A 6,515-nucleotide genomic window follows, 5' to 3' on the forward strand; every position below is an offset into this window, starting at 1 on the left:
TCTTCAGCACTCCCAGGAATGAAACACACCAACTAACCCAGCGCTAAATGGAAATATAAAAACCATCCAAGGCTCCTGGGTAGCTACAAGGGCAGTTGAGGTAACACAAACAGAAAGGCCCAGAGCACCTCTGAAGGTGGTTTTGATGTTCTAGCTAGGTGTTACTGAGATTAAAAATGCAAGGTAGTATCACAATTCCAAGAAAAGCATTTTGACCGCCTCTAAAGTGTAGCACTTTATAAATCATAAGTCATTGTTATGTTCCCGGAGAAAGGAGGCTTTCCAAATAAAATAAAATATCTCAGAACTTAATTGTATTTTTATTCTAGTAAATAACCTTTTTTGTTGTTGTTGCCTACAGATATGGCTGAATGCAAATGAGGGTGATGTTTTCATATTCATAATAGATTTCAGGTTTAACTATAGCCTAGATTTAACCAGGCCAAGGACTATAGAAGGGGGATAGTATTTACTATAAATTTTTACCAAAGATCTTGTTTCCTTTTCTTCCTGAAGTGAAGCTGTGCACCCATAACATGGAAAGAAAACAAAACATTCTAGTTGCATGAGAAAGAGAAGGCTTTTCTACAAGGAGAGGAAAAGAACCAGTACGTTGTACAAAGATTGCTCATTGAGAAGTTAACATTTAGATGGCACCCTGCTTGTACCAGACAAGATATTTACAGGATATTTAAAGAATTCTCTCTGCTAGATTTTTATTTATTTATTTATTTTTTTAACGTTTTTATTTATTTTTGAGACAGAGAGAGACAGAGCATGAAGGGGGGAGGGGCAGAGAGAGAAGGAGACACAGAATCGGAAGCAGGCTCCAGGCTCTGAGCCATCAGCCCAGAGCCCGACGCGGGGCTGGAACTCACGGGCTCGAACTCACGGACCACGAGATCGTGACCTGAGCTGAAGTCGGACGCTTAACGACTGCGCCACCCAGGCACCCCTCTGCTAGATTTTATATACGCATTAGGGATGTGAAAACTGAGTTTGCATGACATTATTTAACGTTCAAGGTCATGCAGACAAGAGCCAGAGCGGCCTGGATCTGTCTGACTGTTCATACCTTCGCGTTCCTCAGTGTATGTCCTCTAACCTCTATTTTGTTTTGGTAATGCTGATTCAGGAATGAATGAAATATGTTCAGCCCTACTGGATCCTATCATGTCTTCAAGCTTCCAAGAGAGATTATTATAGTTGGGATTTAAAAAAAAAATCCCCTTTCAAGTTCACATATTTATGAATGTGTCAATGAACACTTTAAGAATGTATCTATCAATATCAAATGTGGTTTTTAGCAGAAACCTTGAAAAAATTGCAGAATTATCCTCTGAAATATTGCCGCTATTATTTTTTAAAATTGCAAGAAAATGTTCTGCCATTTCAGACCATTTATCTCTGTTAACAAGACACTTTTTTAGTTGGATAGATAATGTACACCCATCTGGTCTGCCGTTTCTTCATTTACTGTGGTAATAATAACTAAAGGCATTTCTCCATTGCTTTGGCAATGCCCAGGCCAATCTTTCCCCTTTCCTGCTGTTGATGTGGGATGCAGAAAACAAAACCAAAAATGTGACCTGGTTATACTACACAGACGTGCCATTTAGGATGTCATTTCAGTGTTTATGAGGGAACAGTGTCTAAGTGTTAATGAAAGCAGAAGCTTATCGAAAACATCCCTCGCTACTCAGGAAAGACACGGGCAAACGTCCGCAAATATTTCTGTGCTCTTAGCAGACACTACCCCATTCTTACAGCTTCTCTTTCACAGAGCTCTCCAGTACGAGGTCTACACCTTTGCAGAAAAATGTGTGTCATTCAGATTTTTTGCCTGAGTTGGGCAGTCACAAAAGAGAATTACAAAGAGCTGGACCCACCCTGCACTTGGCTTTAGCGCTGTTTACAACACAACAAGAAGAGAAGCGTTGAGAGACAATTTTCTGAATAATTCAAGGTAAAGAGAAAGAATTTGCTTAACTTTCTTTGATGCTCAGTGGAGACTGTTTTCATCTTCCACATAGCTGCCTCACTTCCCTGTTTTCTCTCCTGTATTCGCAGAGTTGCGCGTTGGCATACATTTTGCCTGGGAATTCTAGAAGGGATTAAAAAAGAAAAGAAATTAAAGGGTAAGAAAGCATACCTTTTGATCCTGAAACTGCAAGCTACAATTTCCCCCTTCCTCTTTTGTTTTCCTCTTCTTCTTGTGCTTGCTCTCCATCCCATAGACTTCTCTTCTCCTCATTATTCCCAAAGCCACCCTGACCCTCTGTTAATTGGTTTCATTGAATGTAGTCTATCAAAATACAGTGGCGTTCAGGGAAAATTATGTTTTGTCTCAGTTTGACTGAATCGTTTTCTCCTTAGCGAGTTGTCTTTGCTTTGCGGCAATACAGCTAAGCAGTGCACTGATTCCAGGCCTTTCTTGGCAGGTAAACAGACCTGCCTTCTTCCACTCGTTGGCTCCTAACAGAGTCGCTGCACCCAGGCTCCTTCCCGGCTGGGGGACTGGCAGAGGGAGAACAAACAACTGGTTATTTTGAAAACGATGCATAACTGTCTGCTGAATTGAAGAGGTGGTTTAGAAAAAACAGGTCAACAGAATTCAACTAGTAGGAGCGTTGGCTCAAGGCATTTTCTTTGTGTAGACAAGGCTAGGCAGTGCAGCAGGAGTGGCTGCTAAGGGACACATTTTCTTACTTATCTAATCAGCAGTTTAAAATAATACCCACGTAAAACTATGTCTTTCTTGTTTTTCCCTCCAAAATGCTGCTAATTTAATTCTTTGTAGATAATGAGCTGAAGTGTCATTCTTTTTTTTTTTAATCAGAGCTTTATTAAGGTATAGTTAACATACAACAGGCAGAACACGTTTAAAGTGTGCGATTTTATATGTTTTGACATATGTATACAGTGTCAGTCCTGAAATTCCAAAAAATTCTGGATCATCCTTGCTTTAAATTGGCTATGCTTATTATAATGAGGCAGGGTGCTGCTTATTTTTACAAACTGAATTTTATGGTAGAGCCTAGAACTGGGAATGAGCAGATTAGAGAAGATAGAATAGGGCACATTCATTTTATAGATGAGGAAACTGAGAATAAAGTTCTTCAATCAATCTTCTTTAAGGTTGAAGATGATTTGAGATACAGTCCAGCCAGGTTTCCTGATTTTTAGTTCTGTGGTAGTTATGTCTACCCATCTGTCACTTTCACTCAGTAGGAAAAAAAAAAAGTATATATATATATATATATATATATATATATATATATGAAAGGAAGACAAAACTTTTCTCAGCTTTGTGTTAAAGGCTGATTGGAATGCAATTTTCTTCTTTTTTACTCAATTTGCCAGGAAGTAAACTAGAGAAAAGCCCTTACATCCCCCTTTAATTTGTGCATGTGCGCATGTGTGTATTTAGAAGCGTGCATCCCAAGAAACAAGGTCGTGGGGCAGTCATACTGATATTGGCAGAATCATAAAGAAAGATTTATCAGGTAGAACTTCATGTCGTTGTTGTTGTTGTTTTGCTATTTAATAATCTCATGCCGATCGAATTACAAATACAATATTCTCCGTGAAGCAAACCAGAGAAGCACTACATGGAGATCCAGTGTCCCTCCTTCTCTCTTCCGTTCTTGCTCTGAATCTGTTACTGCATTATTTGCCAGGCTTTGCTGTTGGCCTTTCCTCTTGGGACAGGGAACCTGGGCTTGGGGGGTCATCTGAGATTTTCAAAATCACAATTGGGAAGCGGTGCAAAAAAAATATTTTTTTCTGTCTTTTCTTTACCTTTTAGCTTAAATCTTTATAATAATTCCTTACAGGTAACATTGATCCAGTGTCAAAGCCATACATATGCATGGCGCCATTGTGCATGCTCAGATGTATTAATGCTAGAAAATAGGATTCAAAGCAGTTTGAGAAAGTATTTGAGGTAAGAAAAACATATCCAGTCAACTATCTGAAGTATATTTTATAATACCACTGGAGTATGGCATCCCACACTTCTCTGTTCCTGATGTATCATTTTGTGACATTCCTGAGTGTGGGGATCTTGTCTTTCCTCTTTACTGTTATGTCTGCAGCATCTAGAACTTTGCCTGAGTTGGGTCCTCAATTCCTTTACTTAACTGAATGAACAGCCAGATTAAATACTTTCTAATCCACTTTGAACCCAATGGTGACTTAATTGGAATGCTAATCTCTAGGGACAATAACACATTAATCCAGTTTGCTTGTGTTCTGTCTTCCCACTAGCTAATCTCACAAATATTAACTGAATACTTTCCATGGCCATGGAATAGTCTAGATAATGGGGTACAGCCATGGACAAGACAAGCAAGATCCCTGCTCACTTAGAGCCAGCATCTACTGACGAAAGATGATAAATGAATTCACAAATAATTCGAGACAGTACTATGTACAAATTAAAATAGCATAGTAAGATGGAGAAATGGGTACCGGGGTGGGTCAGGAGGATGAGCCCGGATAGTCTGCCTCAGTATGTCCCGTTTGAGGTGACAACGAGAAGGCAGCCATGTGAGGCTCTTTGAGGAATAGTTGAGGGAATAGTTGAGGTAGGAACAAGGTGGAAATAATCAAGAAACAGAGAAGGGGGTGCCTGGGTGGCTCAGTTGGTTAAGCATCCGACTCTTCATTTTGGCTCAGGTCATGATCTCATGGTTCATGGGATTGAGCCCACATCAGGGCTGTCAGTGCAGAGCCTGATTGGGATCTCTCTTTTCCTCTCTGTCTCTCTAAAAATAAATAAACACACATTAAAAAAAAAAAAAAAAAGAAAAGAAAAGGAAAGGAAAACAAAGGAAAGGTCCGTGTAGCTGGACTAAAGTTAGGAGTAGAGGAGTCACAGGAGGTGAGACTGAAGGGGAAATCAAAGGGCCGGACCACGGTGGGCCTTGGGAGTCTGCTGCCTTATTTCCTTTTCTAGCTTTAAGCAAGGACTTCTTCCATTAAATACCAGAGCTCCTGATATTTTCTTTAAAGTCTATTTATAAAGATAAGATTTGAAGTAAGATACAAACAAAGCTAGTATTTTCAATGCTTCTTGAGGAATTATGAAATTGTGAGATGGATCAAAGAAATGTGTTACTGTCATGTCCATCTAACCAGGTGGGGGTTAGCCTATTCCCTCAATGAGAAAGTATTTGGTTTACAGCAAGGGCAGCAACATTTTTAGAGTCAGATGTCACATATTTTAGAGTTTGAGGGTCAAGAGACAGCATTCTGAATATTATGTAGGTTCCTATGTAGCTTGTGTGTATGTCTTAATAACAAATAACATGAAGTTTATTGTTTTAACCATTTGGGGGTGTACGATTCCTTCCATAACTATTCATAACGTAGCCATCTAAAAGTATAAAAACCTTCTTAGCTCCTGGGCCATGCAGAAACAGGCAGTGGGTCACAGTTAGCAGTGGGCCATCATTTGCCAACACCTGGGTTACAAAACATAAGAAATGCCCTTTCAGCAAGATAATTGGCATCGGCCAAAAGAAGCGCGATGTGTTTCAAATCCAAGTAACTTTTGGTGTAAGCCATAATATGAAAAAGTTAGATGATCCTTTTTTATTGAACAGACCCTAATGAGTTTTGTATACGCGAATTTAATAAATACTGTTTGATGAAGTTCACAGCATTAAGTAGTGACAAATAGAGTTGATGCCTGTGATGGTTACATTTTATGTGTCACCTTGACTAGACTACAGCGGTCAGTTGTCCGGTCACACACTCATTTAAGGTTGCTGTGGAGATGTTTTGCAGATGTGAGTAACGTCTACAACAGAGGGAAACGCCATAATATGAGTGGGCCTCATCTAGTCCATCGAAGGCAAGAGAGCAAAAACAAGTTTCTCAGACAAGAAGGAATTCTACTTCAAATCCCACCTGCGTTTCTAGCCTGTCAGCCTGCCCTACCAATTTCAGACTTGCCACCCAATTATGTGAGCCAATTTCTTAAAATAAATTGTATAGATATATGATTTATATATCATGTATATGATTATATATATGAATAAATCATGTATTTATTGTATAGAATAAATCATGTCTATTTTTTATAATAATACACAATATATAGATTGGTCCTGTTTGTTTCTCTCGAGAATCCTGGCCAATACAATGCCCTTAGAGCTTTTTGAGTCTGAGAGGTTTAAAAGTTGCTGTGCATTTTGGAATAATTTTCTTCTATTTAGTTTGTAGTTTTGAAATTTCAGCTTTCCCATCCAAGATAACATACACTTGGTCTGGAGGTTATAAAAGTCTCTGGTACTGAATTTAAAAAGGGGCCAAAAATTTGGAGGGTGACAGCCCTAAGGTTTTTGTTTTTTTTCTCCCCCCAACTCTTACACATTACGTGTCTGCAAAAGCCCTCAGTCTACAAACAGAATGTACGAGTGTTTGGCAATTGGATTCACTCTACATGTACGTCTCTATTTGCATGTTTTTTTTTTTCCCTTGGCCTTGTAAATAATCCAAATAAATCC

At 39.0% G+C, this 6,515-nt stretch overlaps 1 long non-coding RNA gene across 1 annotated transcript; it reads left to right on the forward strand.

Annotated features, from left to right (window-relative positions):
* The first annotated feature begins 893 nt into the window (after positions 1-893).
* Positions 894-5,973, forward strand: LOC109499248. Its single transcript, XR_002741536.2, has 4 exons — positions 894-1,966; positions 2,071-2,138; positions 3,837-3,946; positions 5,794-5,973. It is a non-coding gene; the product is annotated as an uncharacterized LOC109499248 (long non-coding RNA).
* Positions 5,974-6,515: the final 542 nt, after the last annotated feature.

This window comes from Felis catus, chromosome B1 (assembly GCF_018350175.1).
Source record: "Felis catus isolate Fca126 chromosome B1, F.catus_Fca126_mat1.0, whole genome shotgun sequence".
NCBI classification, from domain to species: Eukaryota; Metazoa; Chordata; class Mammalia; order Carnivora; family Felidae; genus Felis; species Felis catus.